This window comes from Scyliorhinus torazame, chromosome 7 (assembly GCF_047496885.1).
Source record: "Scyliorhinus torazame isolate Kashiwa2021f chromosome 7, sScyTor2.1, whole genome shotgun sequence".
In the NCBI taxonomy this organism is placed as follows: Eukaryota; Metazoa; Chordata; class Chondrichthyes; order Carcharhiniformes; family Scyliorhinidae; genus Scyliorhinus; species Scyliorhinus torazame.
In genome coordinates this window covers 287022243-287043551 of record NC_092713.1, presented here as the reverse complement: position 1 = coordinate 287043551, position 21309 = coordinate 287022243, and the positions used below count along the sequence as shown (strand labels likewise).

Here is a 21309-nt window from a genome sequence, read left to right as displayed (position 1 = left end):
CGAAACGGCAGCTCCCTACTCTCTCCGTAGATGCTGTCAGACCAGCTGAGATTGCCCAGTAATTTCTGTTTTTGTTTCAGATTTCGGCATCCACAGGAATTTGCTTTCATTTATCTTTTTTTTTTAAATATATTTTATTCAAAATTTTTGGCCAACCATAACAGTACATTCTGTAACTTTTACACAGTAATATAACAATATAGATAGCAATGGCCAGTTTTATAAACAAGAAATAAATAATATATAAACAACATCAAAATTAAAAAACAAAACTAAATGACAACTGCCTTGTCCCAAATAAATACTCTCCAAAAATACAATTCAGCAGTCCAGTATACAATTACCTATAACAACAACCTATACATATTATACTTATACACTAACATCCCTGAGAGTCCTTCTGGTTCCTCCCCCCCCCCCCCCCCCCCCCGGGTTGCTGCTGCTGTCTTCTTCTTTTCCATTCCCTCTATCTTTCTGTGAGCTATTCGACGAATGGTTGCCACCGCCTGGTGAACCCTTGAGCTGATCCCCTTAGGACGAACTTAATCCGTTCCAGCTTTATAAACCCTGCCATGTCATTTATCCAGGTCTCCACACCCGGGGGCTTGGCTTCCTTCCACATCAACAGTATCCTGCGCCGGGCTACTCGGGACGCAAAGGCCAAAACATCAGCCTCTTTCTCCTCCTGCACTCCCGGCTCTTCTGCAACCCCGAATATAGCCAACCCCCAGCTTGGTTCGACCTGGACCCCCACCACCTTCGAAAGCACCTTTGTCACCCCCACCCAAAACCCCTGTAGTGCCGGACATGACCAGAACATGTGGGTGTGATTCGCTGGGCTTCTCGAGCATCTCGCACACCTATCCTCTACTCCAAAAAATTTACTGAGCCGTGCTCCAGTCATATGCGCCCTGTGTAACACCTTAAATTGTATCAGGCTTAGCCTGGCACACGAGGACGATGAGTTTACCCTACTTAGGCCATCAGCCCACAGCCCCTCCTCAATCTCCTCCCCCAGCTCTTCTTCCCATTTCCCTTTCAGCTCATCTACCATAATCTCCCCTCATTTCCCTATATATGTCTGATACCTTACCGTCCCCCACCCATGCCTTTGAGATCACTCTGTCCTGCACCTCCTGCGTCGGGAGCTGCGGGAATTCCCTCACCTGTTGCCTCGCAAAAGCCCTCAGTTGCATATACCGGAATGCATTCCCTTGGGGCAACCCATATTTTTCGATCAGGGCTCCCAGACTTGCAAACGTCCCATCTACAAACAGATCTCTCAATTGTGTTACTCCTGCTCTTTGCCATGTTCCAAATCCCCCATCCATTCTCCCCGGAGCAAACCTATGGTTATTTCTTATCGGGGACCACACCGAGGCTCTCGTCTTTCCCCTATGCCGTCTCCACTGCCCCCAAATTTTCAGAGTAGCCACCACCACCGGGCTTGTGGTGTATTTCTTCGGTGAGAACGGCAACGGCGCCGTCACCATAGCTTGTAGGCTAGTCCCCCTGCAGGACGCCCTCTCCAATCTCTTCCACGCCGCTCCCTCCTCTTCTCCCATCCACTTACATACCATTGAGATATTGGCGGCCCAGTAGTACTCACTTAGGCTCGGTAGTGCCAGCCCCCCCCTATCCCTACTACGCTGCAAAAATCCCTTCCTCACTCTCGGGGTCTTCCCGGCCCACACAAAACTCATGATATTCTTCTCAATCCTTTTGAAAAAAGCCTTCGTGATCACCACCGGGAGGCACTGAAACACACAGAGGAATCTCAGGAGGACCACCATTTTAACCGCCTGCACCCTCCCTGTCAGTGACAGGGATACCATGTCCCATCTCTTGAAGTCCTCCTCCATCTGTTCCACCAACCGCGTTAAATTTAACCTATGCAATATACCCCAATTCTTGGCTATCTGGATCCCCAAGTAGCGAAAGTCCCTTGTTACCTTCCTCAGCGGTAAGTCCTCTATTTCTCTGCTCTGCTCCCCTGGATGCACCACAAACAACTCACTTTTCCCCATGTTCAGTTTATATCCTGAAAATTCTCCAAACTCCCCAAGTATCCGCATTATCTCTGGCATCCCCTCCGCCGGGTCCGCCACATATAACAACAAATCGTCCGCATACAGAGATACCCGGTGTTCTTCTCCTCCCCTGAGTACTCCCCTCCACTTCCTGGAACCCCTCAATGCTATTGCCAGGGGCTCAATCGCCAGTGCAAAGAATAATGGGGACAGAGGACATTCCTGCCTCGTCCCTCTATGGAGCCGAAAATACGCAGACCCCCGTCCATTCGTGACCACGCTCGCCATCGGGGCCCTATACAGCAGCTGTACCCATCTAATATACTCATCTCCAAAGCCAAATCTCCTCAACACTTCCCACAAATAATCCCACTCCACTCTATCAAATGCTTTCTCGGCATCCATCGCCACCACTATCTCCGCTTCCCCAGCTGGTGGGGGCATCATCATTACCCCTAGCAGCCTCCGTATATTCGTATTCAGCTGTCTCCCCTTCACAAACCCAGTTTGGTCCTCATGGACCACCCCCGGGACACAATCCTCTATCCTCATTGCCATTACCTTGGCCAGAATCTTAGCGTCTACGTTCAGGAGGGAAATAGGCCTATAGGACCCGCATTGCAGCGGGTCTTTTTCCTTCTTTCGGAGAAGCGTTATCGTTGCCTCTGACATAGTCGGGGGAAGCTGTCCCCTTTCCCTCGCCTCATTAAAGGTTCTCATCAGTAGCGGGGTGAGCAAGTCCACATATTTCCTGTAAAATTCAACTGGGAATCCATCCGGTCCCGGGGCCTTCCCCGCCTGCATGCTCCTAATTCCTTTCACTACTTCCTCCATTTCGATCTGTGCTCCCAGTCCCACTCTCTCCTGCTCCTCCACCTTAGGAAATTCCAGCTGGTCCAGAAAACACATCATTCTCTCCTTCCCATCCGGGGGCTGAGCTTCATATAATCTTTCATAGAATGCCTTGAACACTCCATTCACTCTCTCCGCTCCCCGCTCCATCTCTCCCTCCTCATCCCTCACTCCCCCTATTTCCCTCGCTGCTCCCCTTTTCCTCAATTGGTGGGCCAGCAACCTTCTCCCCATATTCGTACTGTACACCCTGTGCCTTCCTCCACTGTGCCTCTGCAGTACCCATTGTCAGCAAATCAAATTGTACGTGTAGCCTTTGCCTTTCCCTGTACAGTCCCTCCTCCGGTGCCTCCGCATATTGCCTGTCCACCCTCAGAAGTTCTTGCAGCAACCGCTCCCGTTCCCTACTCTCTTGCTTTCCTTTATGTGCCCTGATTGATATCAGCTCCCCTCTAACCACTGCCTTCAGTGCCTCCCAGACCACTCCCACCTGGACCTCCCCATTATCATTGAGTTCCAAGTACTTTTCAATACACCCCCTCACCCTTAGACACCCCCCCTCATCCGCCATTAGTCCCATGTCCATTCTCCAGGGTGGACGCCGTTCTTTTTCCTCCCCTATCTCCAATTCCACCCAGTGTGGAGCGTGATCCGAAATAGCTATAGCCGTATACTCCGTCCCCCTCACCTTCAGGATCAACGCCCTTCCCAAAACAAAAAAGTCTATTCGCGAATAAACTTTGTGGACATAGGTGAAAAACGAAAACTCCTTACTCCTAGGTCTGCTAAATCTCCAGGGGTCTACTCCTCCCATCTGCTCCATAAAGTCTTTAAGCACCTTGGCTGCTGCCGGCCTCCTTCCAGTCCTGGACCTCGATCTGTCCAGCCCTGGTTCCAGCACCGTGTTAACATCTCCACCCATTACCAACTTCCCCACCTCTAGGTCCGGGATACGTCCGAACATGCGCCTCATAAAGTTGGCATCATCCCAGTTCGGGGCATATACGTTCACTAAGACCACCGCCTCCCCCTGTAATTTGCCACTCACCATCACGTCTCTGCCCCCACTATCCGCCACTATGGTCTTTGCCTCAAACATTACCCGCTTCCCCACTAGCATAGCCACCCCACTGCTTTTCGCATCTAGCCCTGAATGAAACACCTGCCCCACCCATCCTTTGCGTAGCCTAACCTGGTCTATCAGTTTCAAATGCGTCTCCTGTAACATAACCACATCTGCCTTAAGTTTCTTTAGGTGTGCGAGTACCCGTACCCTCTTTGTCGGCCCGTTCAGCCCTCTCACATTCCACGTGATCAGCCGGGTTGGGGGGGTCTTTACCCCCCCCCCTGTCGATTAGCCATCCCCTTTTATCCAGCTCCTCACCCGGTTCCCACGCAGCTGTGTCCACCCCAGGCGGTGCCCTCCCGCCCCGCCCCATACCAGCTCCCCCTTCTCCCCAGCAGCAGCAACCCAGTAAATCCCCCCCCCCCCACCCCCCCCACCCCCCCCCCCGCTAGATCCCCCACTAGCGTAGTTACACCCCCCATGTTGCTCCCGGAAGTCAGCAAACTCTGGCCGACCTCGGCTTCCCCCCGTGACCTCGGCTTGCACCGTGCGACGCCCCCTCCTTCCTGCTTCCCTATTCCCGCCATAATTATCATAACGCGGGAACAAAGCCCGCGCTTCCCTTTTGGCCCCACCCCCAATGGCCAACGCCCCCAGCTCCTTCACCTCCCTTCCTCCCTCCCCCACAACCTGTGGAAGAGAGAAAAGTTACCGGGTCGCAGGATTAACAACATAAAAATCATCTCTCCCCCCTTTTTCCCCCCTCTTCGCCCCCCATATTCGCCCCACCACTTTGTCTCAAACGTTCTTTTTTAATAACCCGCTTACTCCAACTTCTCTTCAACAATAAATGTCCACGCCTCATCCGCCGTTTCAAAGTAGTGGTGCTTCCCTTGATATGTGACCCACAGTCTTTCCGGCTGCAGCATTCCAAATTTAATCTTCTTTTTATGAAGCACCGCCTTGGCCCGATTAAAGCTCGCCCTCCTTCTCGCCACCTCCGCACTCCAGTCTTGATATACGCGGATCACCGCGTTCTCCCACCTACTGCTCCGAGTTTTCTTTGCCCATCTGAGGACCATCTCTCTGTCCTTAAAACGGAGAAATCTCACCACTATGGCTCTGGGAATTTCTCCAGCTCTCGGTCTTTGCGCCATAACTCGATAAGCTCCCTCCACCTCCAACGGACCCGTCGGGGCCTCCGCTCCCATTAACGAGTGCAGCATCGTGCTCACATATGCCCCGACGTCCGCCCCTTCTGCACTTTCAGGAAGACCAAAAATCCTTAAATTCTTCCTCCTCGCATTATTCTCCAGCACCTCCAGCCTTTCCACCTATCGTTTATGGTGTGCCTCGTGCATCTCCGTCTTCACCAGCAGGCCCTGTATATCGTCCTCGTTCTCGGCAGCCTTTGCCTTAACGACCCGAAGCTCCCGCTCCTGAGTCATTTGCTCATCTTTTAGCCCTTCAATCGCCTGTAATATCGGGACCAACAGCTCCTTCTTCATCTCCTTTTTAAGCTCTTCCACGCAGCGTTTCAAAAACTCGTGTTGTTCAGGGCCCCATATTAAACTGCCACCTTCCGACGCCATCTTGGTTTTTGCTTGCCTTCCTTGCCGCTGCTCTAAAGGATCCACCGCAATCCAGCCACTTTCCTCTCCTTTTTCCATCCGTATCCAGGGGCGATTCCCTTCTGGTTTACCGTACAGCCCAAAAGTCCGTTCCACCGGGAGCTGCCGAAACGTGCGACTTAGCTGGTCATCGCCGCACCCGGAAGTCCATTTATCTTTTAACATTGTGCTTTGCTCCCCAAACTTTTTTGCACTCCTCCCTCCAGGTCTGAAGGCAACTTTTTATGCTCGATACATTTTCACAGTGAGTAGATTACCAGTACTTTGACTGGGAGCCTATGTTTCACCCAATGCTAGAGGCACCAATAAAATCTGATGGCAAGAAGGAGCGGGGCCTACAAAAGTATCCTGAATTTTTGTTCAGATTTCCATGCGGCTGGGAGGAACAGCAATGCTGCTCTGAGCCCCATGGGAATACCTCGGGTCTTTCCCCACCCAGGTCTTATCTCTCCCTCTGTGGCGCATGTTCACATCCAGCCTTTTCCCCTGACCGGGGTGGGGTGGGGGGCAGTATTTGTGTTGTCGGGGGAAGGAGTGCCTTCTGATGGGACCTCTTGGGGGCACCTCAGTTATGCACTGACCCCCTAGACCCACCTCAGGGTGCACCACATCAGGGCCAAACTTCGGCAAACCTGCACCAAAGCCCACCCAGGGGATTTCCCGCTGTGGGGATTGGCACATAATGGGAGGGGGTAATGAATCGGTCTTGCAGCCCGTTAATCAAATGGATGTAAATCACCGATTTGCATCCTCCAGCCACGGTGGGGGGGGGGGGGCAGATAACGCACCGGGGTTGCCAGTAGGGGATCGGGGCTCATTCCACTCTCCACTCAATTGGGAATGCCGATCATGGCATTGGGCATTGGAGAATCAATCCCCTTATATCTAGGTTGCTCGTAATCACTGGAAACAAAGTTTCTAATTTGTCCCATCTTGTCATAACTTTAGATATTTCTATCAAATTCTCCTCTTAATTTCCTCTGTTAAAATCAACCACAACTTTCAAGTCAGCTGTTGTATTCCCAGGCATACCCAGTAAAACCAGTGTATCTTCTCTACTCAACATCCTTCCTGCAATGATGAGCCCAAAACTGCACGCAGCACTCAAAGCCTGAGTCTTATTAAGTTGTTAAATATAGATTTACTATTACAGCTGAGCGGGATTATCCGTCGGGCAACACAGGAATGGCAAGTCGCGATCGGGCAGAGAATACGGCGTTAGTTAAACATCGAGGCAGGCGCGGGGCCCCCGATGGAATGCCATGCTTCAGTGGCTCAACAGTGGCGTGAATGCATTCTACGCTGCACGTACAGTAAATGCTGTTGGCATATGATTAACGGGCCCGTCCCGGTATTCGCCAGGGCTCTGCAATGCTCAGCAGGAAGAATTACTAATGATGAGATTGACTTGTGGTTTTGAAATCAGCAAACAGGCTGCCGAGGGAGAGGGAGGAGGTAGGACACGTTCCCAGAAGCACGACAATGGTCTGCTGGCCCTGCTATGGATGGGAGGGGAGGGGGCATCTGTCAGGGTCAGGGAGAGAAGCAGGGTTTGACCGGGGATGGGCCATGCGTTTGGGGTGTCCTCCAGGGACCGGGGTGTTCAGGCACAGAGCAACATTGCCGTGGCCTGCAAAGCAGCCATCCAGTTTCGCACCCCACTGACCTTGGTTCCGCAGAGCGACAACAGCTGGATGGGTGCCCCAATGCCATGGCAGGGGCGGGTGGCGGTGTCTGTGGCCTCGCGGTGCCAGGCACTGACGGGGTCAGAGGTGCGATGCGGAGGGCAGAGTGCCAGGGGGAACGGTCAGGAATGGGTGTGGGGATGGGAGAGGAGGGAGGGGGACATGCGGAGGTGGGGCTGCAGTGCAAGCCAGGGCCACTATGTAGCCTGTTGGACCTAGTTAGGCACGGAGGTAGGCGCCATGCTAAAATATCTGCCTTCCACTCCCTGCTGACAGTGAATTATTGGTATCCAACCAGAAATGGTTGGCAGCGTCCTTGCCTCCGCAGCCTTGGCGGACGCACTGAGGCTGTACGAGCAGGAGCTGCTCGGGGATGGCCCTGCAGCAGCAGAGCTTACCCCAGAGGAACAGGAGCCAGCCAGTGAGGATGCAGAGCCGACAACCAATAGGCCGAGGAGGAGGTGGGAAGGCGGCGCCATATTAGGCCTCATATGTACCGGCAGCGCCTGTCCTTTGAGGACCTGTAGGACCGGGCAAGTCGTTGAAGACTCTGTTGAGCAGGGGGGCCGTAACGCATATCAGCTGCATCATGGCGCACCTAGAACTGCAGGGATCCGGGGGAGGGCACCTGCACCAGGTGGCTGTCAAGGTGACGTCGCCCTGAAAGTTTTCGCCATGGGGTCATTCCAGGCGCCGAGTGGAGACCTGTCCGGGACCTCGCAGACCTCGGTGCAAAGGTGCATTCGCACTGTCATGGAGGGCCCTCTATGCCCGGTCGGCATAATATATCAACCAAGCCCATCAGGTTGCCCGGGCAGCGAGATTCGCTGCCATCACCGGGATGCTACAGGTACAGGGTGCGATTTACGGAACACATGTTCCCCTACAAGCACCAGTGCATGAGGAGGCAGCATTCACAAACCGAAAGGGGTTCCACTCCATGAACATGCAGCTGGTGTGTGGCCATGAGATGCTCATCATGCACGTCTACGCCCAATACCCAGGCAGCATGCACGACTCCTGGCACACTCAACAGTTCGCGACACCTTTGAAGCACTCCCTTGGGTGAGGGATTGGCTATTGGGTGACAGAGGTTATCCAATGTGGCTGCAACAACGCCCACGCAGTGACCAGGGCAGTGATTGAGCTGTGTTTCAGCATCCTGAAGATATGGTTCAGGTGCCTGGGCTGCATTCGAGGGACCCTCCGGTATCGCGCGTGGATATTCTCCCACATCGCGATGGCCTGCTGCATCCTCCACTACATCGCACAGCAGAGGGGCGACGTGCTGAAGGAAGAGGATAAATGGCAGGCCTTGTCCGACGAGGAAGATGCGGAGGAGGGCAAGGATGGGCTAGGCACGGGGCCAGGCAGGCATGGAAGGCCGCACAACATGTGCGCGGGAGACTCTAATCGCCTCCAGGTACACCGACTAGAGGGCCTGGCCAATAGTGGCACAAACATCCGATCGCACCCCTACAACCCTCGTTGCACAACCCCCAGCTGACCACCCCATCCCAAATCCACCTTCCCTGCACCAACCCTCCCCCACCTGCAACACCATTCATGATCCCTAACTGCTTCACTACAGAGTGCGGGCCTGCGTTGGCAGTAACAGCAGGGCTGGCACATGGGATGGAGGATGATGACGACCAGCTCTGCGATGACCTCTGGTGCTCCGCATCATAGAATCATAGAATTTACAGTGCAGAAGGAGGCCTTTCGGCCCATTGAGTCTGCACCATCCCTTGGAAATAGCACCCGCTTAAACTCACACCCGTAACCCAGTAACCCCACCCAACCTTTTTGGACACTGAAGGCAATTTAGCATGGCCAATCCACCTAAGCTACACATCTTTGGACTGTAGGAGGAAACCGGAGCACCCGGAGGAAATCCACGCAGACATGGGGAGAACGTGCAGACTCCGCACAGACAGTGACCCAAGCCGGGTATCAAACCTAGGAGTTAAAGCTGTGAAGCAACTGTGTTAACCACTGTGCTACCATGCTGCATTGTTCGGCAGCATCTGACTCCTGCCTACGGTCGCACTTTCCACCCTCGGCCTGGGTGACCCCTGCATGCAAGCTGATCATTCCATCACACGGTCCTATCAAACGCTTAGGGTGGGGCTGGTAACAGTGCGATGTGACATGGCTGACCTGGGGGGCCTGGCCTGTAGCCACCTCCAGAATCCCCCATTCCGCACTCCACACCCCCATCGCCCCCTCTGCAGCCAGCCCATCCCATTCTATCACCCTCTGACAGAGCACCGAGGCAGGTTGGAATGTTTCTGAACAGGTGTTTATTGTGAACAGGTGAACGTGTTTCTACAGGTTTGTACTCTAGCTCCTAGTGCTATCCTGTGTGCTTCACCCTTGCCAACCTAATTGGTGTCTAACTTTCTGGCCTTACGGACCCTAACGTTCCGTCGAGGTGGTTCCCTGGGTTGTACATCAAGGGTGGAGGAATCCTGCTTTGATTCCTGCCCTGTGACCGGGATCCCCTTTGGCGGCCTTCCTCTGTAGCGACCTGGCCTGTACCGGCCCGGCAATCTCTCAGGTGTTCCAGGGGGCATGGTGCTACCCAGTTCTGCACGCTGCCCATCGGATGCATTAGTGATAGGAAGGGGGAGTCGGAGATGCTGTGGAGTAGTGGCACCTCCCGTGCGGGGGTCACTGTCACGGACTCCATCACCTCCTCCTCCCTCGGGGTGCCCGAAGGCCCCCGAGCTATTGCTTGGGACAGGGGTGCAGCCAGAGGGAGCTCCTGTGGCTCTCCCGCCACCTGGCACTGCCAGCCCTGGAGGTCCCCTCTCGTCTCAACCATGGTCTCAATGCTCACGGCCATGGAGCACAGGGACAGTCCCATGTCCCTCTTCACTATAATGCCCCAATGAGGTGGGTGTCTCTGGGATTGAGGAGGGTATTGGAGACAGCTGTGATGGAAGGTTGGTGTCGTCCCCGACTGGTGATCTGAGGTGTGTGCTGGAGCTTGGGGGCTTCCATCGCTGTCCAGTCCTGCCTTGTCGCTCGACATGTCCTGGGGTTGTGGCCGGACCGGGGGGCACCAGATGGGCCTACCTCATCGCCAAGTGATCCTGCAAGACTCAAAGCATGATGCATGGCTGGATCGCATGTGGGTGAGGTGGAAGGGTGATGCGGTGGTGGTGGGGTGCTGGAGTGGGGAGGCGGAGGGGTGCTGGGGGTGGGGAGTTGGAGGGGTGGTGTGGAGGTAGTTGGGGTGCTGGGATGGAGATGTGGACAGGTAGTGTGGAGGTGATGGTGTGCGGGAGTGGGGAGGTGGAGGGGTGGTGTAGACATTGTGGGGTGCTGGGATGGAGGGGTGGTGTGGTTGTAGGTGGGGTGCTGGGGTGGAGGGGTGGTGTAGACATTGTGGGGTGCTGGAGTGGGGAGGTGGAGGGGTGGTGTAGACGTTGTGGGGTGCTGGGGTGGAGGGGGTGGAGAGGTGGTGTGGAATTGGTGGAGCCCACCAACCAGGTCCAATACCCGCCGCTCCCAGCTAGCCTGGCGAGCCCCCTCCAGTCTACTCTCCTGGCACAGTGGGTGGGCAGCCCGTGGCTTGTGTGTGCAGAGCATCCGGCCATGGTGGGCGGCATGGGTGTTGGCAAGTGTTGCAGGGTGGTGTGCGAACACACTGCCGGCATGTGGGGTTCGGTCGCCCTCTGGGTGGGGGGTGGGTACAGGTGTGTGAGGCTGGGGTTGGTGCCAGGAGAACAGTGCTGGTTACTCAGGCTGGCCGTCCTGAGGAGGCCGTGCAGCGTTTTACAGCACTGATAGCCGGTCCTGGTGGTGGGGTCCACGGCGCCCAGGCCCAGTGTACGGTGGCAGGTGGCATCCGCCTCCCCACCCCGGGGAACAGGGTGCCCTGCCTTTCCTCCACGGCATCCAGCAGGGTCTCCAGCTCCACATCTGCGAAGCGGGGTTCCGCTCTTCGGGCTGTTATCTTGTTGGCTGGAATGAGTGTGTGCGGGGAGTGGGGTGCTTATATGTGGCTGCAGCTTGTCAGCCTCTCGAGTGCCAATCCCAACCCTGGCGAATCGGATGCCTTTTTGCATTGGATTTGCACCAGTTCCACGTGGGGCCGGTGCTAGCCCATTAATGGATCCTGAATTGCTCTGGGACAAGTGCCACTTTCGTTGTTGTAGAACATCATCGATTCAGTCCCGAAGCCAGAGCTTAGTCTCTGAAACGGAGAACGCAGCCCTGTATCTCGAGCAATAAAACCCAGTGTTCCATTTCTTTTTTACAGCCTTATTCATTTGGGGTGCTGTTTAAATGTCTTTTTGAACCAGGACGCAAAGATCCCTCCGCTCTTCCACATCAAACAACTTTGCCCCAAAATAGTCGTATTTTTCAGCAAAAAGCACCTTCTAACATTTGCTGAATTCCTGCTGCCAGATTTTTTGTCTGTACCACATCTTATTAACACTCCCTTGCTGGTTTTATGGTCCACAAAATTATTTTCCTATTCAAGTCAACAAGACACTCAAAAATATACTTTGCCTTCTCTCCGTACTTAAAAGTCAGCTGGGACATCCTTCTCTCTGTGAGGAGTACTATAAAAACACAAGTTTGCGATTTATTTTTAGTCCATTTGGATTTCAGTCTCTTTTGTGTGGGTCTCAGTCAGTGAACAGCTTGGCTGAAAGTTATATGTATATTTAAAAACTAGTTCGCGTAAATGGAGCGGAAGAACATTGCCATTTGGAAAGTGGTTTACTCAAATATAAGGAGCGGTATATTGCGAGTCAAACTATTGATTCTAATCACACATTACTGACAAGGTTGCATGTGATAGATTCTTTTTTGCCCCCCAGATTAATGAGAACATTTTTTGTTTGAGGTGCATATTTTGCCAACATGTGCGCATTCAACTCAGAAACGACACCATTTCGGGAAAAGGCTTCACGTTACAATATTTGTGAAGTAAACAGGAAATGAATATCCCAGACCCTAAAAATGATTGACTGGGTGGACATAAAGAAACTCAGTGTGGTCGTCACCACTGTTGTATTGTATATACTGCATACGAGGGATATTACGGTAAATCCCCTGTACTACAGGTACGGGGGTAGATCCTTGCCTGCTGGCTCAGCCCAGTAGGCGGAGTATAAATGTGTGGGCTATCCGAGTTGCAGCCATTTTGGCAGCAGCTGCGGGAGGCTACACATCTCTGCGTAATAAAGCCTCGATTAAACTCTACACCCGTCTCGTCGTAATTGACAGTGCATCAATTTATTAGGCAGAGATTTTCCAACGATGGAACTCCGCATCAAGCCTGATCGCCTGCAGCTGCGCCCTCAAGCAGACAACGCCAAATTGGCCTTCGCACATTGGATAGCTTGCTTTGAAGCATACATTGGACCTGCGACAGACCCACCCTTAGAGGCACAGAAGCTCCAGATCCTTTACACGCAGCTGAGCTCCGATATCTTTCCCCTCATCCGGGACGCGCCGACCTACGCTGAGGCCATGGCGCTACTGAAGGAGAACTGCACTCAACAGACCAACAAAATCTATGCCAGGCACCTCCTATCCACGCGGCATCAACTCCCTGGTGAGTCTGTGGAAGATTTCTGGTGTGCCCTGCACGCCCTGGTGAGAGACTGCTATTGCCAGGCCGTTTTGGCCTTTGAACATTCTGACCTGCTAGTTAGTGACACGTTAGTTACGGGCATAGGGTCGGCCTACTTCCACCAGCGCCTCTTAGAAGGGGCTACCCTCGACCTCGCGGTGACCAAGAAACTAGCGATCTCGCTCACAGTCGCCTCATGCATTAGACAGGCGTATGCCCCCGACCGCACGGCCCACCCCTCCTGGGCATCGTGGACCCCGCCAGCGAACACCCCATCATGGACCCCATCAGCGACCACCCCCAGCCAACCCCAGGCCTGCGCCGCGCAGCAGACAACCAACCCCGGGGGACACAAGTGCTACTTCTGCGGAGAGACAAAACCCCCCCGGCAGCGCTGCCCGGCACGGAGCGCGCTCTGCTAGGCCTGCGGGAAGAAAGGACATTTCGCTGCTGTGTACCAGGCCCGCTCGATCGCCGCTATTGTCCCTGCACCCCCCACGTGCGACCCATGGGCGCCACCATCTTGCACATCTCACAACACGTGGACCTCGACAGTGGACCTGAAATCTGTCGACCACCAGCTCCCCATTCGCAAGGCGGACTGCCCTTACACCGTGTTTGAAGCGGACGGCCGCCTTTACCACTTCCTCAGGGTTCCCTTTGGCGTCACTAACGGGGTCTCGGTCTTCCAACGGGAAATGGACCAAATGGTTGACCGGTACGGACTGCGGGCCACCTTCCTGTACCATCTGCATCACCATCTGCGGCCACGACCAGCAGGACCACGACGCTAACCTTTCCAAATTCCTCCACACCACTAAACTCCTCAACCTAACCTACAACAAGGTGAAGTGCGTGTTCAGCACGAACCGATTAGCCATCCTCGGCTATGTGGTCCAGAACGGAGTGCTAGGGCCCAACCCCGATCGCATGCGCCAACTCATGGAACTCCTCCTTCCCCACTGCCCCAAGGCCCTCAAACGATGCCTGGGCTTCTTCTCGTACTACGCCCAGTGGGTCCCTAATTATGCGGACAAGGCCCGCCTACTCATTCACTCCACCGATTTCCCCCTGACGGTGGAGGCTCACCAGGCCTTCAACCGTATCAAGGCCGACATCGCCAAGGCCGCGATGCATGCGGTTGACGAGACGCTCTCCTTCCAAGTCGAGAGCGATGCATCAGACGTCGCTCTAGCTGCCACCCTCAACCAAGCAGGCAGGCTCGTGGCATTCTTTTCCCGCATCCTCCATGCCTCCGAAATTCGGCACTCCTTCGTCGAAAAGGAGACCCAAGCTATCATTGAAGCTGTGCGGCATTTGAGGCATTACCTGGCAGGCAGGAGATTCACTCTCCTCACTGACCAACGGTCGGTTGCCTTCATGTTCAATAACACACAGCGGGGTAAGATCAAAAATGATAAGATCTTGAGTTGGAGGATCGAGCTCTCCACCTACAATTACGAGATTTTGTATCGCCCCGGGAAGCTCAACGAGCCTCCCGATGCCCTATCCAGAGGTACTTGTGCCAGCGCACAAGTGGACCGACTCCGGACCCTGTATGACGATCTCTGTCACCCCGGGGTCACCCGCTTTTATCACTTCATAAAGGCCCGCAATCTGCCCTACTCCATCGAGGAAGTCAGGGCTATGACCAGAGACTGCCAGGTCTGCGCAGAGTGTAAACCGCACTTCTACCGGCCAGACCGAACACACCTGGTGAAGGCCTCCCGCCCCTTTGAATGCCTCAGCGTGGACTTCAAAGGGCCCCTCCTCTCCACCGACTGAAACACGTACTTTCTTAATGTGGTTGATGAATATTCCACATTCCCCTTCGTCGTCCCATGCCCCGATATGACGTCTGCCATCGTCATCAAAGCCCTCAACACAATCTTCGCTCTGTTCGGTTTCCCCGCCTACGTCCACAGCGACCGGGGATCCTCATTTATGAGCGATGAGCTGCAGCAGAAACTGCTCAACAGGGTCATTGCCTCGAGCAGGACGACCAGCTACAACCCCTGGGGAAACGGGCAGGTGGAGCGGGAGAATGGGACGGTCTGGAAGGCCGTCCTGCTGGCCCTACGGTCCAGAAATCTCCCAGCCTCTCGCTGGCAGGAGGTCCACCCCGATGCCCTTCACTCCGTTCGGTCGCTCCTTTGCACTGCGACTAACGAAACTCCCCATGAACGTCTCTTGGCCTTCCCCAGGAAGACCACCTCCGGGGTTTCGCTCCAAACGTGGCTGGCAGCTCCAGGACCCGTCCTCCTCCGCAAGCACGTGCGGTTACACAAGGCAGACCTGTTGGTTGAGAGGGTACAGCTACTTCACGCGAACCCACAGTACGCCTACGTAGCATACCCCGATGCCCGCCAATACACAGTCTCCCTCAGGGACCCGGCTCCAGCTGGGGCCCCACCCCCCCACTCCTCTGCCCCGGCGCCACACCCCCTCCCGACAGCACACCGCACCACAGCCCCGCTCCAGGACGATCCGTCTTCCCCTTGGTCCCACCCGGGGATGAAGATGAGGTTGACACGCTCCCGGAGTTGCCACCAGAACTGAGGCGCTCGCAACGACGGATCTAGGCGCCCGATCGTCTGAATTTGTAAACTTTTCCTCAAAATGTTAAACACCTGAATGTAAATAGTTTTCTACCACCCCCGCTGGACTCTTTTTTAACAGGGGATGAATGTGGTAGTCACCACTGTTGTATTGTATATACCGCATACGTGGGGTATTACGGTAAGGCCCCTGTACTAAAGGTACGGGGGTAGATCCCTGCCTGCCGACTCCACCCAGTAGTCGGAGTATAAATGTGTGGGCTCTCCGAGCTGCAGCCATTTCGGCAGCAGCTGCAGAAGGCTACACATCTCTGTGTAATAAAGCCTCGATTACTCTCGATTCTCGTCTCATCGTAATTGATAGTGCATCACTCAGGACAAACTTCTATGCCCAGTGACTGGTGAGAATGTGGAATTTGCTACCACATGGAGTGGTGAAAGTGAATAGGATAAGCACATTTCAGGAGAAGCTGGATAAATGCACGAGGGAGAAAGGAATAACAGGATATACTGATCAGATTCGATGAAGTCGGATAGAAAGAAGCTGTTGTTGAGCATAACCAGGGGCAGAGAATAGTTGGGCCAAATGGCCTGTTTTGTGCTGTAAATTCTATGTATCTTCTTGTACTTCTCTAGCAGAGGCTTTGAGTTCAATAAATGTGGCTGCAGATTACAAATTGTCCCAAAGCCCATGCAATTGGTCACCTACTGCCTCACACGTCTTGTAGCTTGTGCTGCTTCAGCAGCTACCAGATGCAAATGAGTTGAATCCTTTCCAATGGCTTCTTGGATTGTTTAGAATCTGTTCTATTGCAATTAAGAGCGAAGAAGCAAAAAAATGGCAATAATATTGTACTTGATGAGTGAAAACAGCCTGTTCATTGAAGCAAATAACATAATGCATCGGGATAGGTTACATTTCACAACCCAGCCTTCATCGGTGACTTGATTAGGAACAAATGTGCTTCATATGGTTATAATAATATTATGTATTTACGTTGTTTTAATAAAACTTTTCAGATTTTTATTCCCCATCAAGCTGTAAGTAATGTAAAATATTGCCTTGCCCTTCCGATACTGCGATACGGTGTGAGTAGGTAAATGCTATGCAATCATGCATCTCTGCACCTCACACAACCAAAATGTTTTCCATATGTTTATATTCATATTAAAATCACTTATCTGAGCAAATAAGGCATTTTCGTTGAAAAAACATGTCACTTGGAGAAGGAAGGAAATGAAACAAATATTATTTTCAATGAAATCATTTCAGGGGGAAATAAATCATCATTGCTTAAGGTTTTGGGAGAGGGAAAAGGCAATTTGCCACTTCTTTGCAATGACTTAGTAGAAAAGAAAACTAAGTTTAAAATAATGGCTTCAGGATGTTAACGTTACTGAAAGGCACCTGTCAAAGCTGAAGGTTTCTGGTTGTGTAGGAGGAAAGAGGATGGTTGTGAATTCAAAATGGTATCGCTGTAGCAGCGCACAGTCCCCCAAGGATGCATGGAGGATGCAGAAACTATTTGATGATTAATAAAGATGAGGCAGAAGAAAAAGGTTCAGATCTGACTTGCTGCTTCTCAAAGCAGTGTCCTTTGATGTCATTCGTTTGATCTTTTTTTCTTGCACTATTTTTCTCCCAAGCCCAACGTAATGCTATTTTGATAAGCCCCCCTCCGAAACAAGATTACTTTTTATAATATTTGAAATAAGATATTCCAGCACCACCCCCCTCCCCTGACCTTTCATGCATCGTTTTCATCTGAAGGAATAAATGCGGTAGAAATTGCCAGTTAGCATTTAATATTTTGTCCTAAATCAAAAAACTGAATGGCAAAATAAATGCGGTTACTCTCAAGTCACAGAGAACTGGGGCAAAAAAAAGATCAAAGGAATTACTTCAAAGGACTTACTCCTTAAAGGCATGAAGTCACATCCGAGCCCTTGCTAATCCTTAATAATAAATTAACCCATGATAGTTGTTGACGACAGGTTTTGGAGCTAAATAACCATTTTTGCATTATAGAAAGGACTCTTTTTTTTTTTGCAAGTTTTTTTCAAACAGTAAGCAGTTTCAGGTCACATTGCATGTATAATGTAATTTTTGTTAATAAAAGATAAGAAAAGTACCGCAGAAAGAAGTGATTCATTTACAGTCGTAAAGGGTTCCCATTACAATTGCTAATACCATATAGATTGATTGCTTGCTTTAATCCTTGAAGTGCTGTGGCAGCAATGCATTTTGTATTCCTTGTGAAATGGGATTTTGATATGTTTTAATGTAAACCTTAGATCTATGTTCAGCCTGCTGCAGTTTAGTTTAGTAAATGTGTATATTTATTTGTATTTTTCCTCTTAAAAATGAATATATCCTGTGGTGTATATTTCCTTTGCAAGTTGCCATATGCCCAAACATAGGCTTGGTACTTCAACACCAGTCTTACCCTTGACACAGTCGACACTACGATGATGAGTGTAATTCTATTTTTCAGTGTGACTTTGCTTCTGATTTTCTCTTCTACTGTGTCCGTTAATTTAGAATCTTTAACCGATCACCTTCCAGCTAGAAGTCTGAGATTATTACACTGCTCCAAATATGTAATCACTGATTTCCAAATTAGTTTGTACCAGTACAGCTGCAATATTTTGTCAAATGGGATATTTGTTGATAATGTGCAGTTCGTTTGTTTTAAATTTTTTCTCACCCTGTACCATTGATCTGCTTCAGCATGTGCAGTGAGAGGCATTGCTGTTGCAGCTTGCATCTTGTCCTGTGAGAAAGCTGCCCTGCAGTTTGCACACACCGTTAAGTTGGACAACATTAGATTCTGTAGTTGCCTGAATATTGGACATGAAAACATTTAACATGTTCACAATAACAGGCTGGCTTCTTTTTGAGTGCATGCATTTGGTTATTTTAAGTAAATCTGAGTTCATGTCAGGTTGAACTTCTTTCAAATGGTGTTCGCTGAATGTGCGAAAGTGGTTGTTGCAGGATTAAATCAATTCCCACCTGGTCGAAAAGTAAAGTAAAGCCGCCATAGTCCCAGGTGACCATTGGCTGCTTGCCCCTTTGTGGGGAGAGCTGACTGGTGGTGATTTAACCTGAGGACCATCACACCTCAGGCGACGGGCAAGGTTGGGAATAAGCGATTGAACCTGCGCTGTTAGCCTTGTTCTGTATCACAAACCAACTGTCTAGCCCACTGAGCTAAACCACCCCCCCAAGTGGTCTACTTGCAACACAGTAGCACATTGTTATGTAGCTGGGATTGTCATCATTTGATGCACTCCTGATTTGCACCAAATCTAATAAATATTGTTTGCAGCTGAATCATTGCACAAATTAGACTTGACGTGTTATATTCTGCCTCCTCGCCATCTAGCACACACAAAGAAAATTTAACAACACCACTGAAAGTTTCCCTTATTCCCTCATATTCATTTTTTGGTTTAAACTAGATGAACAATGCAGTCCATATTGTATGTTGCAATCTCTGTAGAGTTTAATCTGTCTAGTGTGGTGGCAATCATTTGTTGTCAGAATTTGTGACCCCTTTTCTATTTTCTTTTGGTCAACTCATTGGAACATGGTGACAGTTGCAGGAATCAGCTATTCGGCTCCTCGAGCCTACTCTGCCATTCAACCACATCATGGCTGATCCGCTACTTCAAACCATGAACCCTGTACATATCTGCAAAGACACCGGTTGCCTGGGAAAGGCTGCACTGCATTAGGGTGGAAATCAAAATGGCCTCAGGGAGGGAGTTTGGGGAAGGAAGTGACAGTTGCCTCCAGGGTGGATGGGGATGTAAAAGACAAGGGGCTGGATTTTCCAGCCAGCGATGCCGAAATCACGTTTGGCGATCAGCCGGAGAATCAAAGTTTAAGACCGAATCGGGGGGGGCGACGCTTTCGTGATGATCCGGCCCCGACCGGCCGAGTTCCCGATGGCGTGGGTCACTCATGGCCTCAGCCATTGGGAACTCAGCGTGCCGGCTGCGGACTCAGTCCAGCGCCGCCACAGTCAAGGGAGGGCCGATCCGCGGGCACGGGAGGACATTATTCGGGACTGGGGGCACTGTGGGGGATGGTCTGGGGCACGCGAGCCAGCCAAAGGGGGCCACTATTTTGCGGGCCGGGCCAGCGAGTGGGCACTGCATGTAGCACAGCGCGGCAACGGCCCAGCAATTCTCCCTGGCGTATCGGCAGATAAGCCGGGTGCTCTATGCTGCCGGCATGCTAGCCTCCAGCAAAACGGGGAATCGGTGGCCGTTTTGCATTATGTTGTCTGGCGTAAACCATTCCCACGCCAGTATGGGGACATAGCCCCAGAATCGTAGAATCCAACCCAGGTTGTGTACTGTAGATCAGAAGTGGCAAATTGTCTGAAAACATGGGCGGGATTCTCTGACCCCCGCCGGGTCGGAGAATCCCCGGGAGGCGGCACGAATCCCGCCCCGATACCCTGACACTGACTGTGTGTTCTCCGGCGCTGTTTATCGGGCGGGGGTGGGATTCATACCATGCCGGTCGGGGGCCATTGGCTGCGGCCCTTCTGGCAATTCTCCGGGCCACAATAGGCCGAGCAGCCATCCGTTTTTGGCCAGTCCCGCCGGCGTGGGTTACGCATGGTCCCACATGGCTGGACCTGGCAGGTGAGTCAGCGGGGGCGGTCCTCGGGGGGGGGGGGGATCCGACCCCGGGGGGCTCCCACAGTGGTCTCACCCGCGATCAGGGCCCACCAACCTGCGGGCGGGCCTGTGCCATGGGGGCACTTCTTCCTTCCGCGCCGGCCCCTGTAGGGCTCCACCATGGCCGGCAGAGAACCCCCCCCCCCCCATGCATGTGCCACAATACGCCAGCCGGTCTGCGCATGCGTGAGATCATGCCGGCCCTTCGGCGCATGCGCAAACCCGCGCTGTCCATTCAGCGCCGGTTGGAGCGCTCACAACGACTCCGGCGTCCACTTCGCCCCCGAAAGTGTGGAGAATTCCACGCTTTCTGGGGCTGTTGACACCAGAGGGTTTGGCGCCGGTTCTCCCGCCGGCGTGGGTACTAAATCCCCCAGAAGGGAGAATCCCGCTGCATACATAGAATCATACATAGAAAATAGAAGCAGGAGGAGGCCATTCAGTCCTTCAAGCCTGCTCCACCATTTATTATGATAATTTATTATGATATTGAAGTGATAACTTCAATATATCTTCAGGATATTGAAGTTCAATATCCTGATCCCGCCCTCCCTCCATATATATCCCTTGGCATGTTTAATTCCATCTTGAAATTAAACAAAGTTTTCGCCTCAAGTACTTTTTGTGGCAGTGAAGGCTGCTCTGATTTCCAATAGGCTGCTTTAATCCTTTGGGCTTGCTAGTTCCTTTTCCCAGAATCCACGTATCCCTTTCACAATGTTTTGCATCATGAACTGCACTCATCCACGTGAGACTAAAACCCATATTAAAAAATGGCAGGTTACATTTCATTGATGGTTATATGGAGGGCAGTAGACATTTGCATACTTATTATCAAATGTTTTGCTATCACACCTCCATCCTGACTCACATGCATGGCCACAACATAATGGAAGCAGCCTGAATACATAGATACCCACCACCACAAAGGCTGCAGGAGCTACTGCAGAGCTACTGCAGCACAAGCTGTCTGAATGGGTTTTTACTTTTTCAATGTAGGGCGCAATTCAATGACACCATTGCACCCAGCGTGGATCCGGATGCAACGGGTGAAATGTGGGAAAGACCCAAATTGGGCTCTGTGCCGGGCCGATCACGCATCACCCGTCTCGCTCCACCGAGTGCGATCTGGATTTCGTCCTTACTGGAGGAGATCCAGATCCCACAATGGATGGGGCACTGTCTCGCACGGC

At 52.2% G+C, this 21309-nt stretch overlaps 1 protein-coding gene across 2 annotated transcripts in view; it reads left to right on the top strand.

Annotated features, from left to right (window-relative positions):
* Positions 1–21309, top strand: part of LOC140427083 (teneurin-2-like) — a 3867843-nt gene that overhangs the window by 1601021 nt on the left and 2245513 nt on the right. The gene's annotated exons all lie outside the window — the stretch shown is intronic.